A 16,719-nucleotide genomic window follows, 5' to 3' on the forward strand; every position below is an offset into this window, starting at 1 on the left:
AGATTGGACAGAAATCGCACAGGGAGTTTGTATCAAGCTAGGAACTGAACTCAGATCTCTTGGCTCTCTGCCCAGTGCCATATGTGCAAGCCAGTCTGCTGCTTTAGGGGCTAGCTCATGCATCACTAAAGTAATTTGGTGAATTGTCACTGACTTCAGTGGTCAGAAGGAGCAAGTCCTTGGTGTGCATGAAAACGTGATTCTTTCAAACTACATTTGACGTGGGCTGCTAGAAACATGATACTGTTCTTCTCCATAAATTGTGCTTACATGGATTTTCTTCTCTTAACAATCTTTTTCTGTGATGTTGTTTCCCAGTTTCCTGCATAAAAGCCCAACTTTACAAAAGAAAAAAAAAGTCATGAGATATTTACATTGCTACAACTTGGTCATTTTTTCCTCTTGTTTCATCTTGGAAAAGTTTTATTAGCAGCAGTTTTTAAAATGTGCCAGAAACACATCAAGGCTATAAAATCTTCTATTTTATTTTACTGGTAAAAAGAATGTTAAAAAAAATGTACTCAGTGGAGTCCATCCAAAATTGCCCAATGACTGCAGTAAAATAACCTGGAAAGTATGTTATGCAACTGCCTTACTATGGTGCGTTGTGAAGTCAGGGGAAAATCACAATTGACTCTCAGTTTATGGTTTATCTGCTGTTCACTTGTCTACAGCTTGGAGTGGATCTTCATCCATAAATGAAGTGGATGTTTATGTATTGTCTTGCTGTGGAATACTACGTGACCATATCCAAAAACTTTGGCACAAAACCCACTATCTTAAACAAATTGATACTTATCCTCCCACTTTGTTTTCTATCTATGCTACACTTTGTGTTGCAAAACCTCTTATCTCCAAATAGACAACCAGAGATGGAGTCACCCCTGATAGCAGATACCATAAAACTGGTATTTATTTGATTTTTGCTTCTTGCCCTTATGTTTTGCCTAGGCTGATGAAAAAGTAGAAGCTGTCTTTCCTAATTCCCCGGCAGCTGTTCAGACAACTAGACCAAATCATCCTCATACAATTATAACCTATCTCCCCAGCTTCCCGATTCTTCATTCTTCCGAGTTGCACTCCCTTTCCAATCTTGAATAGGCCTTTTCTGTCTCTGAGAGAAAAATCCTTTCTTATTATACAGTGACCAGAAAAACACGTAATTTTTCCAGTGTGTGGTCTACTGCAACTACCCTGAGATATTGGAGATTTTTCAAAATCAAAACAAAACCCACTTACAATTGTTCTTGGAACAAGAACACTTGTATAACTGTACTTGTATTTTTCTGTGTTACAAAATGACTTTCGTTGCATTATGTTAGCTGGTTTTGGAAACTTTTTGTCTAACACTCAACTGTACTAATGGCCTGGACTTGCTTTTCAGAGAAAAATAGAAAATTGGAAGTAGTGGAAATGAGGATGCCTTGCTTTACAGTCAGTCATGTTGCTTTGACTTGAAGCAGTTGGGGGAATATAGTTGTTAATAGAGAAGATGTTTGGAACTGTTTCTTATGACCAAGAGGATTCTAAAGGCAGAAAGGAGTGTTTGGAAATGTGGGAGATGCATTTTATTGCCTATAAAAAGAGAATAAGAACACTGAAGACTCATTCTGCTCTAAAAAGCCTGTTTTTGAACTTGCATATATACATCAGGGTTGCCCAGTAGCTTTAGAATAAAGATTGCCAACTTTTCCATGCTTAGAGCCATTTTTATTTCTTACATAAATGCTTTTAGCCAGACTGATGTGGTCACATTTGCACAGCTCTGCCCTTTACCCAATAAACTCTGGTGGACCTGACCTTGTTATATGCTTTTTCGCCAGCGCTCTGTGTCATGAACTGACCTGGTCTGCTGACAAGCCTGCCTCCGCTTGGACTACCAGGAGGATCGACACCCCTTCCAGGGTATCTGGGATGCAATGCACTGATAACATTGGCTGGCACCATTAGCAGAATTTTACCATGCAACTGCTTCATACCCAGTTTGACAGAGGTACCTCTGCAGGCCTCCCACTGTGGGAGATACCAATCTTCTTGTATCCTGGGAAATCTGTGGGCAGCTTCTGAAGACAGTCTCCATCTTAAGAAAACCTCCAGAAGTCTGGAAGATCTTGTGTTTGAACTGTGATCCCTGAGATGAGATCAAGATAGGTAACTCTGCAACTTACACCACATTTACTTACCAGTTCCTATGCTATTATGAAAGCTAGTGCTATGCCCACTGAGCGCTCTGAATGGCTGTTATCACTAACCACTGGTTTTACTGGGGTAATTTTTGGAAAAATAGAATATTTGAGAATCTGCCATCTCTGTTTTGTAAAGAAAGATTGCAAAGATTGGCAAGGATAGGGTAAATCTGCAGAATCTGTTCTAGTTGTACTAAAAGCTCAAATTTTAAAGGTGTCATTTTCAAATAAGCTCCGAAATTGTAGATTCTTAATAATGTTTCTTGGCCCATGTAGAGAGGTGCAGACACTTCCCCTTTTGTGGAACGCTGTTCTCCCAAATGGTCAAAACTCATGAGACTTTGCACTGATGTAGCCAATGGTGCATATTGGATTTTGAATGCCCAAGCTTAGTGGATGGTTGAAAATCCCAACCGTGATATATAATAAATGACAGATGTTATAGATACTCCTGGGTGCAATGAAGAAGGTCACAGAAGTTTGCTTCTAAAAATCAATTTTAATTTATCTTTTCCTGCTGACAGCTTCATACTAAGAGTTGGCCTCCATTTGATGTGAACACTGAGAAGCTGCTGCAGGCTACCACTGATTGGAATTTACTTGTATTAGTCTAATTGCATGCTCTACTATCATCTGTTTGCAATCACAAAGAGGAAGCTTCTGAAGCTTGGGAATGAGAGAAAATGAAGTGTCTTGACAACTACAAAACATGGAGAATGCTTTTGGAGGTTTTCCCATCACTGTTTGTGAGTATGAACAAAAAGGCACAGCTATTTTTTTTCCATGTCCATCTTTACACTGCACCCATAACATAAATACATAGAACAACTAGGAATAGTGGTAATTAATGAAGGTCCCCAAGGACTGTAAATTGATAATGAGCAAGAGTTCATGAATTGTTTTGGAAGGGGTTGAATTAGTTCATTATTGAATTAGTTGAATTAGCTCATTACTAAAATCATACACTTGTTCTTTCTATGGATATTCAATTTCGCTTACGAAACATTCCAATTCAGTGCTTCTGGCTGTCCATTTAACTACCAGTTTTAAAACACACCCCTTGGGCATTTTATCTTTAATGCTACCCTAGAAGGTATGACAGTCCTTTTCTCATGCAGCCGGCAGACACAAATTGCAAGGAAGTGGACAGATAAAGCACCTTAAGAACTAAAGACACTGAGACTAGTTTTGCTTAGGTTCAGGTCTAGAGGTTTAGGCTGGAGAGAAAAGTTGAGAGCTTTGCAGAGCATTTAGCTGTGCTCCACCAAGAGGCAGCATTGCACAGCACTGGAGGAGCTTGGGGAGAGTCAGGGGAGTGCCAGGCTGACCCCGGGCTTGCTTCCTCACTCCCTTCACCTGTGAAATGGTTGCAATGCTGCACCACCCACTCTGCAGACCACTTTCAATAATGCTAGTGAAAAGTGCCGCACAGGGTACCAGTGAGTTGGAAATCTGTTATTTATGGATGAACTACTAATACCAGTTCAACAGTAAGGATCTGTCTCTTTCTGCCTGGCCAGCACATGTGGAGAAGAGCAGCAAAGGAATGCAAAAGGTACTCTGCAGCCTCAGGATAGCTGTCAATGGGACTGGAGTGTCAGGTCTGCGAGTGAAAGGAAGACTTTACTCACATGAGCACAGCCTGAGAGAACTGCTTTCTAAACTGCCAGGCTCCTTATTTCCTAGGTAAACTTTTAAACTTCATGGGGACAGTGTGAAGATGAACTAGGATAATTTCAATTCTTGTACAGCTGGGGTGAGCTCTTACAGTGACAGTTGTTTGGTGGCATGGCCTGATACTTCTTGTAGCTTATTTATTAAGACAAACAAACAAAAAAACAGCAAAAAAAAAAAAAAAAAAAACCAATGGCTTTTACTTTTGCCTTTTCAGGGATAAATTTCAGAGATGAGGCCTTACTAGTACTCATTAGCAACTTCTACTCAACTAGAATACCAAGTGATGCCAATGGAGATTTAATGTGTTCTTAAAGTGAAATATCTGCCCCAATGCTTTTCTGTATCATAGCCCCCTTGTTGTTTTGGGGACTGATCCAAAGCTGATGAAGTTGGTAGAAAGCCTAGGTAATTACAGCATGGCTTAGACAAGGTTCTGAGAGCCTCTGTCACTTTGTGATGTGAAGGGTTAAAATTTCAGGAGCCTTTTTTTCAATTTTAGGCAGTGAAAAAGGGAATAATGGAAATAATTCATTGAAACATTGCTATGAATCAGAGAATACATTTATTAAAGTTAAAAAAAAAAAACCCAAACCAACCCTGAGCTGAGATTGAATCCAAGCTCAGAAAAGCACAAGGAGGTGTAACTAGAAGCTTTATAAGATACCCACCTTAAACTTGATCCGATATTGGCAGTAAGATGATTTCAATACGTACCTTGTATAGTATCTGTGGCAACTGTTACATCACCATAGCTTCCTAGGGCATATAGATGAAGCAACATTGACTTCTGTTTCCCAGTGTGTTAATGAGCCTGTATGCATTCCTTTGACAGGGATTTTTGCACTGAGAGCTATTCAATGAGCTCAGTTGGGAGCATCAGATGGATAGTGGGTAGTGTCCAAATCAGGCTGAGGAAGCGGCTGCTTCTAAACCGGGTTAAATACTGATATCAGGCTTGTGAGTTTCTATGGATTCTGAGCATTAGTGCTAATTTCTGCTAAAATGGAAAATCAGTGAGCTTTCAGCCAGCACTCTGAGTATGTCCACTTTGAGAGATAAGGCAAAATTCATTGTGTCTTGCTACTGAACTCATTCCTCCTCAAGTTTTCTGTCTGTAGAACAGGACTGAAAATACAGTCTTCCTTCCAGAGAGACTTAACTGCAAAATGCCTTGTGATCTTCATGCTAGAACAACAAAATAATTGCATCAATGTCTTTGAGGAAGGGATAATTTTTTTTTTCTCTGCTGTGTTTATACAACACTTAGTTAATTAAGTGAAGTCCATGTCTGCAATAGAAGATCCCTGGTGCTATTATAACTGATTTGTATTGAGCTGCAGTACTAATACTACTAAAGAATAATGGCAGATGGGAGGATGGACTTACAATCTAGACTGTAGCATCAACTTCCATCTACATAAATTAGAGGTCTTGCCTTAAACTAGGAGGTGTTACAGTGGGGTAACTTACATTGTGAATTAAGCATCTCCTTGTAAATCCAGAGCAGAAGATAGGCTGGACAGTAGTAGTTCCAGTTAGGGATGATTTCTTTGTTTTTCTTAAACTTTTTAAACTTTAAAATAGCTCTGAATTAAAGAAAAAAGCCGTTCTAACTAACAAAACTGTCTTGATCCAATGCAGGTTGTAGTAGCTCCAGTGCTTCAGGTAGCTGCATCCTAGGATAATAATGGTGGTATTTTTAAAGATGCTGCTAAGTGATACTTGAGATCATGTTTGTTAACTTTCTTTTTACTACAAACAAACAAAAAAAAAACTTAGTTACAGTCATTGCTGAAGTAGTTGAATTTTAAATAATCCAAGCTGATTTAATACATTTTAGAAAAAAAGAGCTACATTCTTTATAATGAATCTTCAAAAAAATACATGCCAAAAATACAAATTCCAAAATGTATTTGTAATAATAATAATAATAATGCTAAAGCCTCCAGACATGCCAAATGTCCAGTCTTGTGGATATAAACTGTAAGCATTGTGCATTTTTCTTTCAGACATCAGATCCTCTCCTCTGAAGAGAGCATCATTGAGGAAAAGCAATGAGATAAGCAATATGGACCAGAAGAATATAAAGAGATCCTGATGGCTGTCAGAACAGTAAGTAATTCTTTTTTTTTTAAATATTTCTAGCATAAGCGTTTTTCCCTAAGACTATAATGTAAAACAAGAAGTATGACATAGGGAATCAAAAATTGATTTCTCTGAGAGGTTGTGCAGGTGGGATTGCAGGCTTGCATAAACTTGAAAATTGTATTTCTCAAATGGGTTTCATACTGGTGGAAGAACTTGAGGTAACATTTTTTTCTACAGAGACAATGTCTCAAAAGAAAAATTACTTGATTTGTAGCTTAGATCCAAATCAAAAGGGTGGATGTAAATTGTCTTGTTTGTGAGAAGAATGATTATGTAGTCCCTGAATTAAAGTTTATTTAAAACTTTGCTGATGGTTGATTAACTGCTGAAAAAGAACATTTGCACTGTTGTGTTCCAACAAAAATCCTACAAGCGTAAGTTGTTTTAGTTTTTTTGCAATCAGATATGACTACTTTTTTGGTTTTAGGTGTATATACATAATCACATGCATGTACACTTCTAAATAAGGGCATACAAACAGAAGTAGGGAGTAATTTTTTTTTTTCTTTTTAATTGAAAATTCCAGTGCGAATCTTCCAAAATCATGTAAGCAAGGAATAAGTTCATTCTAGCCTTACTCTGCTACATTGCTTGGCCCTAGACTAGGCCTTCCTTGTCATTTGCCCAGTGGTCTTAGAAGGAGGTGCTTTAAACTGCAGAAAACAAGGTTTGCAAATGCTATGGATGATCCTGAAAGGAAACAGATGGTTTCTCACACACAGAACTCATGGCAGTGGAAGTTTTGGAGCTCTTTCTCAGAGAAATGGGGTTTTGTTACCATCGGTTTGCTAAAAACAAGAATATATTATACACTGTATTACATTCAGATGATCTCATACTAATCAAAACAATCTTGTGGGACCTCTGATTCTGATTAAGTATTTGGGCTGAAGGGACCATGCTACCATCCTACCTCATTGGCAGGGGTTTTGTCATGAGACATTTGTTATGTTTTTGAAGCAAATATTTCTGTGATAAGTGTTGTATTAAAACCCACAAGGATATGAATAATCCTGTTTTCAGTGAAGAGTTTAAACTGCATGCTATAAATAAAACCAAGGCCACACATTGACTCAAAAAGGTAAAAAAAGAAATACTGAATAGCTCTGTTCATCCTGCCCACTGAATGGGGTTAGGCCGTGGGGAAAAAATGTCTTTTAATTGTATCACACAGGAGAAGTGGATTAGGACTACACAAGGCAACCTTAATTTTGGTGTTTCCAGCTCTTGAATACTTGACTTTTCAACCTTAACATAGGTGGGTGGAGAGGTTGTTATTATTTTTGTTTTGTTTGTCATCATGCAGCTAAATTCCACTTGAAAGTACTTGGTGTTTTAAAATTTATTCTGCTAGTACATTCCATTTCCTTAGTCCTAATGGCTGGTTTTTAAACTGAGCTAGGAATGACAAATTCTCCCTTAAAAGGATTATTTTACTCATTGTGAAGTGAGGCTCTTAGGTGCCATCTTCATGTCTTCTGGTCATAAAATTCCACCCATCAGACAAAGATCAGCAAGTCTCCTAAAATGAATAGGCACCCCAAGGAAAACTGAAGAGCCTCTAAAGCAATTGTATTGAAGTGACATCAGCACTCAGATATTTTCATCTTGGCTATTCCAACAACATTCAGTCAATAACAGGCAGTAGATCCAGTACACACTGACTCTCTATTGCTCGCCCACTGGGAACACGTCTCTTTGCAAGAGACCCGCAGAAAGTGGTAGGTCCAAAACCTAAACAACTTTGTTCCATATCGAAGGACTTGCCTTCAAAGTCCATGCAGTGCACTGTCACCCTTCAGCCAGAGCTTGCTTAGTGAGCAAAGCCGTGCTGAATTCAGCCTGGTGATCCTGCGAGTTCTCTCATCATTAATTTCTCTGACTGCTGGCTGTCAGCCTGACCATCAGCCTTCATGGATCTTGGATACCTTTTAAGTGTTGTATGGCCAACTACCACCCGAAAATCACTCCTGACATTGCTACTGACCCATTCTGAGAAGCTGAAAAGTTCATTATATCTGTTTTATTCAGTTTCCCAGAGTGGGATATCATGATGATAATGCTGATCTCCGCTTTAAAGTGCTGTAAGGGCTAGAGATTAAAATTACCTTTAGCATCTAAGTATTTTAGCTCTCAAGTATTACTGGTAATTCTCAAAGATCATTCATTCCTTTAACACCACCTAAAGGAATTCTAGCACTATAATCCCTACTTTACAAATGGGAAGTGGATGCACTGGGCCTGATAAGAACTTGTTTTGTGATTTCTTAGTGTAGTAGAGGTGAGACAGGAACAGAGGAATACACTGATGTTCTTGAGCTGGGATGTTTAGCTCTCCTCTCCTGGATTGTACCTTCGGGGGGGGAAAGTAATTTTCCCCAACCTTCCCCTATCTCCTTACTAACGTCTTTCCATGTAGAAATAATATTTGGAATCTGAGATTGTGCCTTCTGAAGTGGTTTCCATCTTGCTGTCCTCCTAAGAGAACTTTAACCTTTTTTGAATGATCATGTTCAGCTACATATAATTTCAAATCCATAAAAAAACAAGTCCCCTTGTATTTATATACACTGCAGCAAAATGTAGCTTTAAGGAGAAAACATTGCTTCACTGTGACTATCTGAATTTATTGGCTATTAGAAGTCTTATAGTGTGTGGCTCACATTTTAGAACTCTGATTTCAAGCTTAATGTGGTCAGGAAATATAAAAATACATTTATTTATGTCATCTACTAAAAATCTCAACCTATGTTACTGCTAGTTTAACCAAATCTGTGTTTATGTTGGAGATGAATGATCGGTTTGTAGCTGCCTGTGTTTCTAGCCAGGCTGAATGGAATGATTCTGCAGCAGAACTATGTGTGTATTTTTTTTTTTAAACTTCTTTTTATTTACTGCATGTGGCAGCTATTTCCTTCCTCCCAGAACCCACTGCCCAGTTCTCAAGGGCAGTGCAGCTGTCTGACTCCTATCAAGCTGTGTACTTGGAGTGATCTGATTTATTGAATTGTTCAAGGTCATCAAAATTCAGGCAAATATTTCATTCCTACTGATACCTGTTCACTGTTGCAAGCTTGGATTTGATTTGCTTTTCCAAGTCTTTGGAGCCTGCACACCAGCAGCTACTTTGGCTGGTACTTGCACAAGCTTTCCTTGTTATTAATCCTTAGGAAAATATCTTTGAATATAATTTCTCCTCAGACATTTGATAACTAGATGTTCACATAGGATGTGAGATCCCATTCTGTCCCTCCAGTAATAGTTGGTTAGGAAGAAACTGCCAGAATAGCTGCCAAAGGAGAAGAAGGATCAGGCTTGAGACGTTTTCCTAAAAGATGCACAGGCTTTTTAGGGTGTGACGTTCAGTGGTCCTCAACAGCCACAACATGTCAGTGAAATGATCCACTATAAGGTGTTTTCCCCCTTGAAAACTAACTTCTTGAGTCTTTTCCCAAAGAGGTGGATGAATCTGTATTATTTCTATATTTAGGACTGAAGGGGCTGGGAGGAGTTCACTGTTTTTACACAATGCAGAGCACAGGAAAGAGCTACATTAAATCTGAGCAGACAGCGAGTCTGCCTACACCAACATGCCTCGTGGCTTTTTGTTTTCTGCCCTGTTCAGCTCAATCTATATTAATTTCTGTCCCAACGGCAAGCTACCTTCTAGTGCTTACAACATTTTGTTACCTACCTGACATGTGGTGAGCCATATGTAACCAAGCTGACAGAAGTTGCTTCTGTCAAGAAGCAGGAAAGGTATCTCCAAACCTCTTGTGTTCCACCAGCTTTTCTAAGTCGTCCAGCAATTAATTATAAGGACTCAGACTAAATTAACTTAAAATGCATCCACCCCTTCTATCCTTTCTTTATGCCTCAGATTAATTTTGATAGCACATTTTTCAGAGGTCACAGGCGGCATACATATATTGGAGAGCACAGTGTCTCTAGTAGGCTCTCCAGGACAGGAGAGCAGTAACTAGACAATCTCCAGAGGTCCATTCTAACACTTACCATTCTGTAAGCTCCCAGTTTTACTGGTCATTCCTAACAGATTTACATGCAAGGATAAGAAGGTGCTGCTAATCATCTGAGATCCATCCAAAGAAAAAAAGGTTTGGAAACAGGTGAGCTTTGCACTTTCAGGTTCTGCTCTAAACTGAAAGATGAGGAGAAAAATGATTCAGTGAATATAAATGAAGCTAGTAAAAGACAGTGGGAAAGGACTCAAGAGGAGCTCTGGGAAGCCTCTTGGAAAGAAAATTAGGGGTTTGAGTCTTTTATCACCAGAGGTAATATCCAATATCAGATCAAACGTTCTAGGAAGAAAAAAAGTAATCTTGTATAAAACACCTAAACAAGGGACTTGCAACCTTTTTTTGAATTGCAGGTGCCTAAAACTTTCCAGTGGAGAGGGCTACCTCTCCCTAGCAAATTGTAGCTTTTCTGTCTCAGTTGTGTTTCACAGATTCTTCAGAAGTAGCCCCAGACTCCAGCTGGTTCTGTGAACCACAGGCTGGGAAGAACTGTCTTGCATGGTAAAGACCACATATGCTTTTTTGCAACAGGCATAAAGAACTCTTGTATAATTTTTCCAGTCAAGAGTCCCTTGAGAAACACTTTGCAGGACATTTCTCTGTTGATTTAAAGTGACATATTTGAGTAAACTGTCAGATGGGCTGCAGCAGCTTCCCTTCTGTTACCTTCTTTCACTTGAGCTTTATTTTTGGTTTTGGTACAGTTGGGCTGTTCCTGGGATGAAATAATGCACACAGCGATCTCAGCTGACCTTTTATGTACCGTAAGAAACAGGTCTGGCTCCCCTGAGCCATGAACGCAGAGTTTTTTTGATGTAATTTCCTGGAACAGGTACAGCTGAGACGCTTTCATTGCTGAGACCGGCTCTGCAATAGGCAAGCCCTCTTGGCATCAGCACACTTAACCTTTTTGTTCAGCAAATTTCCCATCCTGTGTAGGTGGACAATGAATACTAATATGATGCAAATTATTTCCTTTTAAATGTGAAGGCTCCCTGATTAAAAACACACTGTCCAGGAACTCTGGGTCCTTCTATTCCCATTGAACAGAACAGCCCTTGTTACCTTTGACTTTAGTGATTGCAGGATCAAACCCTTAGTTTCAAATAGGTTGCAAGTAAAACTTTTTTTCCTCTGAAACTGAGGGTGAATTACCAACTCAGTAAAGAAGATGTAAGGAATACAGAGCAAAAAAAGCCAGGAGGATCTGGGGGGAAAAAATCAGAGAAAGAAAAAAATAGCATTAAATATCTTGCTTGAGAGTCCAGAAGTTTGTCAGAAAATCAGAAGCTGAGGTTGGTGGAAGATATCATGGGACTTCTTTTGAAATGAGCAGGAGGAGAGTTGATGAAAAGCTAAATTACTATGCCTGGGAGAATGCTGGAACTTCTATGATGTCTTGGGTTTGATATACTCTGGAATATGGTCTGGATCATGCAGCTACATTCCTAGCTACTGGGGAAGTTATACCTTTGGATGATAGGAGAGCATTGCTCATTCTAATAAATATTTTCTAATTAAGATGTTCTTGTGAGTGCCATCACCCAGCAAACAATCGCAATGCTCTAGTGGGACCATAAATGCGTGTAGAGCTGCCAGCCCATGCAATCCTGTAGGCGGAGTTGGGGTCCAGGTGATTTTAAAGGAGCTGCTTGCTTTGCTGTGGGAATTCAGCCATCTCTGGGGTACAACTTCCAGTTGTTTTAACAGTATGTATCAAGATTAGTCTTGTATATTCTCAGCTCCTCATGCCAGCCCCTAAATGCATATCATGGGAAAAAAAAAAAAACCCAAACCCAAACCAAATTTGGATAGGCCTTGTTTATGGGTGTGTTTGAAAGAAAACCAGCCAGCAATAATGCCCACCAAGCAATTCCATGTAGAAAAACATGATAGTGCTGTAATACAAGGCTTTAACACCAAGAGAATTGGAGAGTCTGTTGTTCTGAATAGGCTGTCTCTGGAGTATCCACTTTCATAAAGTTCTTTGAGTTCTGTAAGGATTTCTGTATAGGTTAGCTGTAAAATAGCCTAGGTCTCCTGGGCTCCTTTGCCTTGTCCTGCCACAGAAATCTCATCTAACAGCACTGGTTTGGGAAAGGAGCCATAAAGGAAAAAAAGAACAGGCTCCTTTTGTAGCTAATAACTTCCTTTAATTGGTAATTAAGCTGCCTGCTACTTATAAATGTCAATAAAGGTCAAAATATTTAGAAGCAGAATCATTTTAGTGGCTTCCCATTTCTCATTGCATAAGCTGCCTGCTCAGACCACACACACGCACATTTGAAGATGGTTAAGATTTCAGAGACCTAGTCTTCCCACCAAATTCTTATATAAAGCGGCCCAGAAGGGGACAGAGCAGCTTTAGTCAATAGGAGGGAGGATGTGAACCGAGTCTACTGGGTGAGCATTCCTCACATTTTGGAATACCACCGCAGGCGCTGGGGCTGAATCAGACAAGGGGCTGGCCAGATGGTGCACTCATTTACTCTTTAATTCAGGGAACGGGGGTTGCAGCTGATCCATGTGCAAAATGACTCAAGAAAAAACTGCCTGGTAACAGATTAAATACCAATTGCAGCTTGAAAATGAGAATTAGTATAAATCTGGTTGTTTCTATTGAGCAGAGAAAAATACAGGGGGCTGTCTTGGTTTTGCTTGCAGTCCCTGAGTTAACATGCACAAATACTTATTTTCACTGCATGAATTTGCTGATTTTTGTGAGCAGATTCTTCCCACTGAAATTAATCAGTTTACAAGAGGGCAAGTGAGGGGATGTTTGGCTTTGAAGAGTGCAGAGAATGTATTCCCAGAGGGATCTTTGATCTTTTTATGGTGTTTTGTTTTTTAAAGTGTGTGTGTCTTGCAGGGGCTTGGTGTTTTGGAAATTAGAGCAATAGAGACTAGACTTCTACATTGCACTTTTAGAATATGGCCTCCTTTTAATGCTTTCCCAAAACATGTTCAAGAAGCTTTGAGTCTAATTTACCATTTCATGAGCTTGCCAATAGGACAGGGTGGGTGAGTGTGGTTGTGTGTGTGCAAGTACGAATACATGTATATGTGAAAACAAACATTACATTGATGGCAGGGACATCTAATTCCTCCCTCTCACTATGCTGCATCTAGGACCACACATCAGGGCCTCCCCCTCTCCGTGACCTCTAGTTCTGGCTGACATGAGACCTCCGTTCAGACACGACCAATTAGAAAACATGTTCCTCAGCAGTTGTAAAGGTTAGTCGTCGCTTTCACGACAGATGTCCCAATATGGTCCCTTGCCCTCTCCTGTGATTCTGTGTGCCAAATCTGTTGCACATGACATGATGATCACCAGAGGGGAAGCAGCAGTATGAGTGGCTTGGTGAAAGAGTTGTTGTCACAGTCCCTACGAAGATGTTAGCTGATTACAGATTTCTGACTTTTAGAAGAAAGCAAGAGATTTGAAGTCCTCTTCCCATATTTCAGTCCTTAGTGGCCAAGGACTCCATAAGGTTTTCCTTTTGCCTCCCACTGGCTAGTGGGAGGACCATGCAATGGTGCTTTGCTGAATCTGGAGGTGGAGATGAAGTAACCAGATAGCTTGTCAGGTAGACCTGGGAATGGGAAACCAGTGATCCTCTGGTCTTTCCGTCCTGCCAGACTGAATTGGGGATATTGGTGAGGGTGCAACATGCACCCATCTCAAGTTTACTCTTGGTAGCATTGGACTGGATAGGTGGGAGACTGACCTGAAAATTGTCTGAAAGGGATGATGTCCTGTTGGCACATTCATCCTGCCTGGGAACTTCACATTTGATCCACCTGCCCCAGCTGGGCACAACTATAATTAGAAGCTAAGATTCCATGCAGTCTTATGTGTAAATAATAATGCCAGCCAAGTTGAATCTCTATGTTTTCTTCGGGCAGATGGGCTTACTGGCTGCACTGTGTGATCCGTGTTATTAGTTAACCAATAAAGCATTGCTGGTTTTACATATAAATGTGCTTATGCCATAAAACCGTCAAAACAGGGAAACACGAGGCAGTCATGCTGTATGTGAATCTTGCTTCCTCGTTTGCTGTGTCAGTTGCAGATGTTTTCTGCAAAGATTTTAAGGAAATAGCTGTGAAGAGCAACATTATGTATCCAAGTGCTAGCTTTCGAAAGTCAAAAATGCTCTCCAAAGTCATGAGATTTTCTGAAAGACCATAAGCTTAAAGCAGGTAAGTATACTTTCAAAATTTGTTGTTTGCCTTGTGTTTTTGAGTCATTAGACTGTTTTTACCTATTTTCTTCCAAACTTTTATTCTGTAATAGTGATGGTGAGTAGCTTCTTATTAAAAAACCTGAAAACAGAGCACTGAAAATCAATTTCATGACTTCAGACTTCAGCTCATTTGCTAATAATAACATATAATTATCCCAGAAGTGCTGTTTGACCATCATACCAGAAAAATAATTTGTATTTTGATATTAAAGACACAAACATGAATTAAATAGTATTTTGAGACTTTTATTTGACTGATACTTCATGTATCATTTATATAGCTTTTCTACAGCAGGTCTAGATCACAAGATCTAATGATGCAGTGTAGAGAGTCCTCCAAAAATAGTTTTTCTTGAACACCCTCCCACCCCTTTCCAGAGGTCTGGCTTACAGTGTGGTCCCACAGACTGTTGCATCAGCACAGACAAAGGGGTGCTGAGCTTCAGGAGTGGAGTTAATGGTGCTTCCATCACTCCCAAAAATGACTCCTGTAACTCTGCTGACAGGACTCGGAGTTCTCAGCTGGCTGTTCTTCAGCTGTAGTTCGTATAGCTTCATCTTTCATAAATTCACTCATAATTCAGCTGGGGGTGGTATTGTGTATGCATCCATCTTGTTAACAGCCAAATATATACAAACGAAGATAAACACTCAAGTAATTTAAACTTTCATTTTCATTTTACAATTTCTGTAATGTGATTAGGGTTTGTACTGATCCTTCTGATAAAACTCTTCCACAGTAACAGCGCAGCTCTGCACCAAGCAGCCAGTGAGTGCCAGGCTACCAGACGCTACCAGGCAGTATTTCTGTCTGCGCCTCTCTGTCTGCCCCAATCCATCCCAGTGTCCCACATTGTTTCAGCTAATAGAATTTGCAGATTATTGGAGGAGGAATAGAGGAATGGGAAGGGTGACTTATTTCTTACATCATGATCCTGTGAATCTTCAGTGGGACTGAAGGAAAAAGCAAGAAGAGGGAAAGAAAAGGAACGCAGGCAAGATTAAAAAACAAAATAAAAAGAAAAAACAGACGACAAAAGAAAGTAATTCCTCAGTGTAATTCCAGTACTGATTATTATTGCTTAAAAATCTATATATTTTGCTGGGATATATGTTAGAAGCAGTGAATCAGTGGGGAGGAAGGTATGTACAAAACTCCCATATCTGCCATATTTATTTCTCCTTTGTCTGGGTCTTCCCAGATGGAAATCTGCCCTGTGTGTACCATTGGCACGGAGTATCTAGCCCATCATCCCCTGGGCATGTGCTATAAAACTGATCTGCAGCAGACATCTACACATAGGCTGCAGAGTTGATCTGTGAGTGTCAGTGGTCATTTGTGCAGAGTAGTTGCTGTAACCAAGCTGTTGGGTATTTGGAAGTCCCTGGCAATCGGCTAGAGCTTTCAGGCTCTGTCCAGACAAAGTCTGTAGCCACAAAGGAGGAGGCCTCTTTATTTTTCAAGACCTGTGGAAGCCACACACCTGCCAAAGTCGTCTCAGGATTGCTGCCTAGTGACATGCAGAGATCATAGTGGCTGATGTAGTGTTCATAAATGTGCGTTCAAAGTAGTTCTTTTTTCTACTCAGTGCATCTACTCATTGCCTGTGCACCTTCTACCTGTACCAGGACAGTGGAAGGTAACAAAAAAGAAGTTATAAGAGATGAAGGTGGGAATCTCCTTCAGATCTCATCAGTGCTACTTAGTGTTGTACCTGTTATCTGTCCTTCTCTATTAAGTAGTTTAGATGGACACCCCCAAAAGAGCTGGGATGCTCCAGGCTGCCTGCCTGGGAACCCCAGTAGTGGTAGCATGAGTTAGCCTCTTCATTCGCCTAAGCCCATCTCCCTGTCTCACTGCAAGTTTTTGTTTAGCTTAAGCTATGGCGGGCAATGTGGAAACGCTTGTGATCACTCATTAGGAATTCTTTCCACAGTTCCTTTCTCTTCTAATTCACATAAATAGTAAATCACTGCTGCCAATTATGTAACCCTGCACATCAGCAGTGCAGCTTAGCTCTCACATAACACTGAGCAGTGACAGCTACAGTCAACCAACAAATGGTGCCGCACATTTTCCTATACGGTTCCCCAGCACTGAGTGTATGATTTAGATTCCTTAGCCTCTAAAGTACTCCACTGGGTGTCCTTTAATATTGCATTATATTACTCATGATGCATAGTCGATTCCATTGCTTCCCTTTACTTTAGCAATGATAAATGTCAGGAACTGTATGAGAAGTTTATAAATTTTAAGTGCTTTGCAGGCAACTGTTACCCAGAGAAATTTTCAAACCGTTTGTTACTGGTGAAGTGTAAGGGTCATGGAAAAATTGCTTCCAGAAGCTTGGTTAATGAGTTTCAAAATAGGGTAAAATGCATGAATTCTTTATGGCTAAGAAGTATATTAGTGTCAGGATT

At 39.9% G+C, this 16,719-nt stretch overlaps 1 long non-coding RNA gene across 2 annotated transcripts in view; it reads left to right on the top strand.

The window, feature by feature from the left end:
• Window positions 1-5,877: 5,877 nt before the first annotated feature.
• Window positions 5,878-16,719, top strand: part of LOC115341843 — a 47,748-nt gene continuing 36,906 nt past the window's right edge. The window contains exon 1 of one of the 2 annotated variants that reach the window (XR_003923540.1): window positions 5,878-5,975. This is a non-coding gene — a long non-coding RNA (uncharacterized LOC115341843). Of the gene's footprint in view, window positions 5,976-14,197; window positions 14,255-16,719 lie in introns of those variants that run through there. The other variant, XR_003923541.1, reaches the window with a different exon arrangement.

The sequence above is a fragment of the Aquila chrysaetos genome, chromosome 5 (assembly GCF_900496995.4).
Source record: "Aquila chrysaetos chrysaetos chromosome 5, bAquChr1.4, whole genome shotgun sequence".
NCBI lineage: Eukaryota > Metazoa > Chordata > Aves > Accipitriformes > Accipitridae > Aquila > Aquila chrysaetos.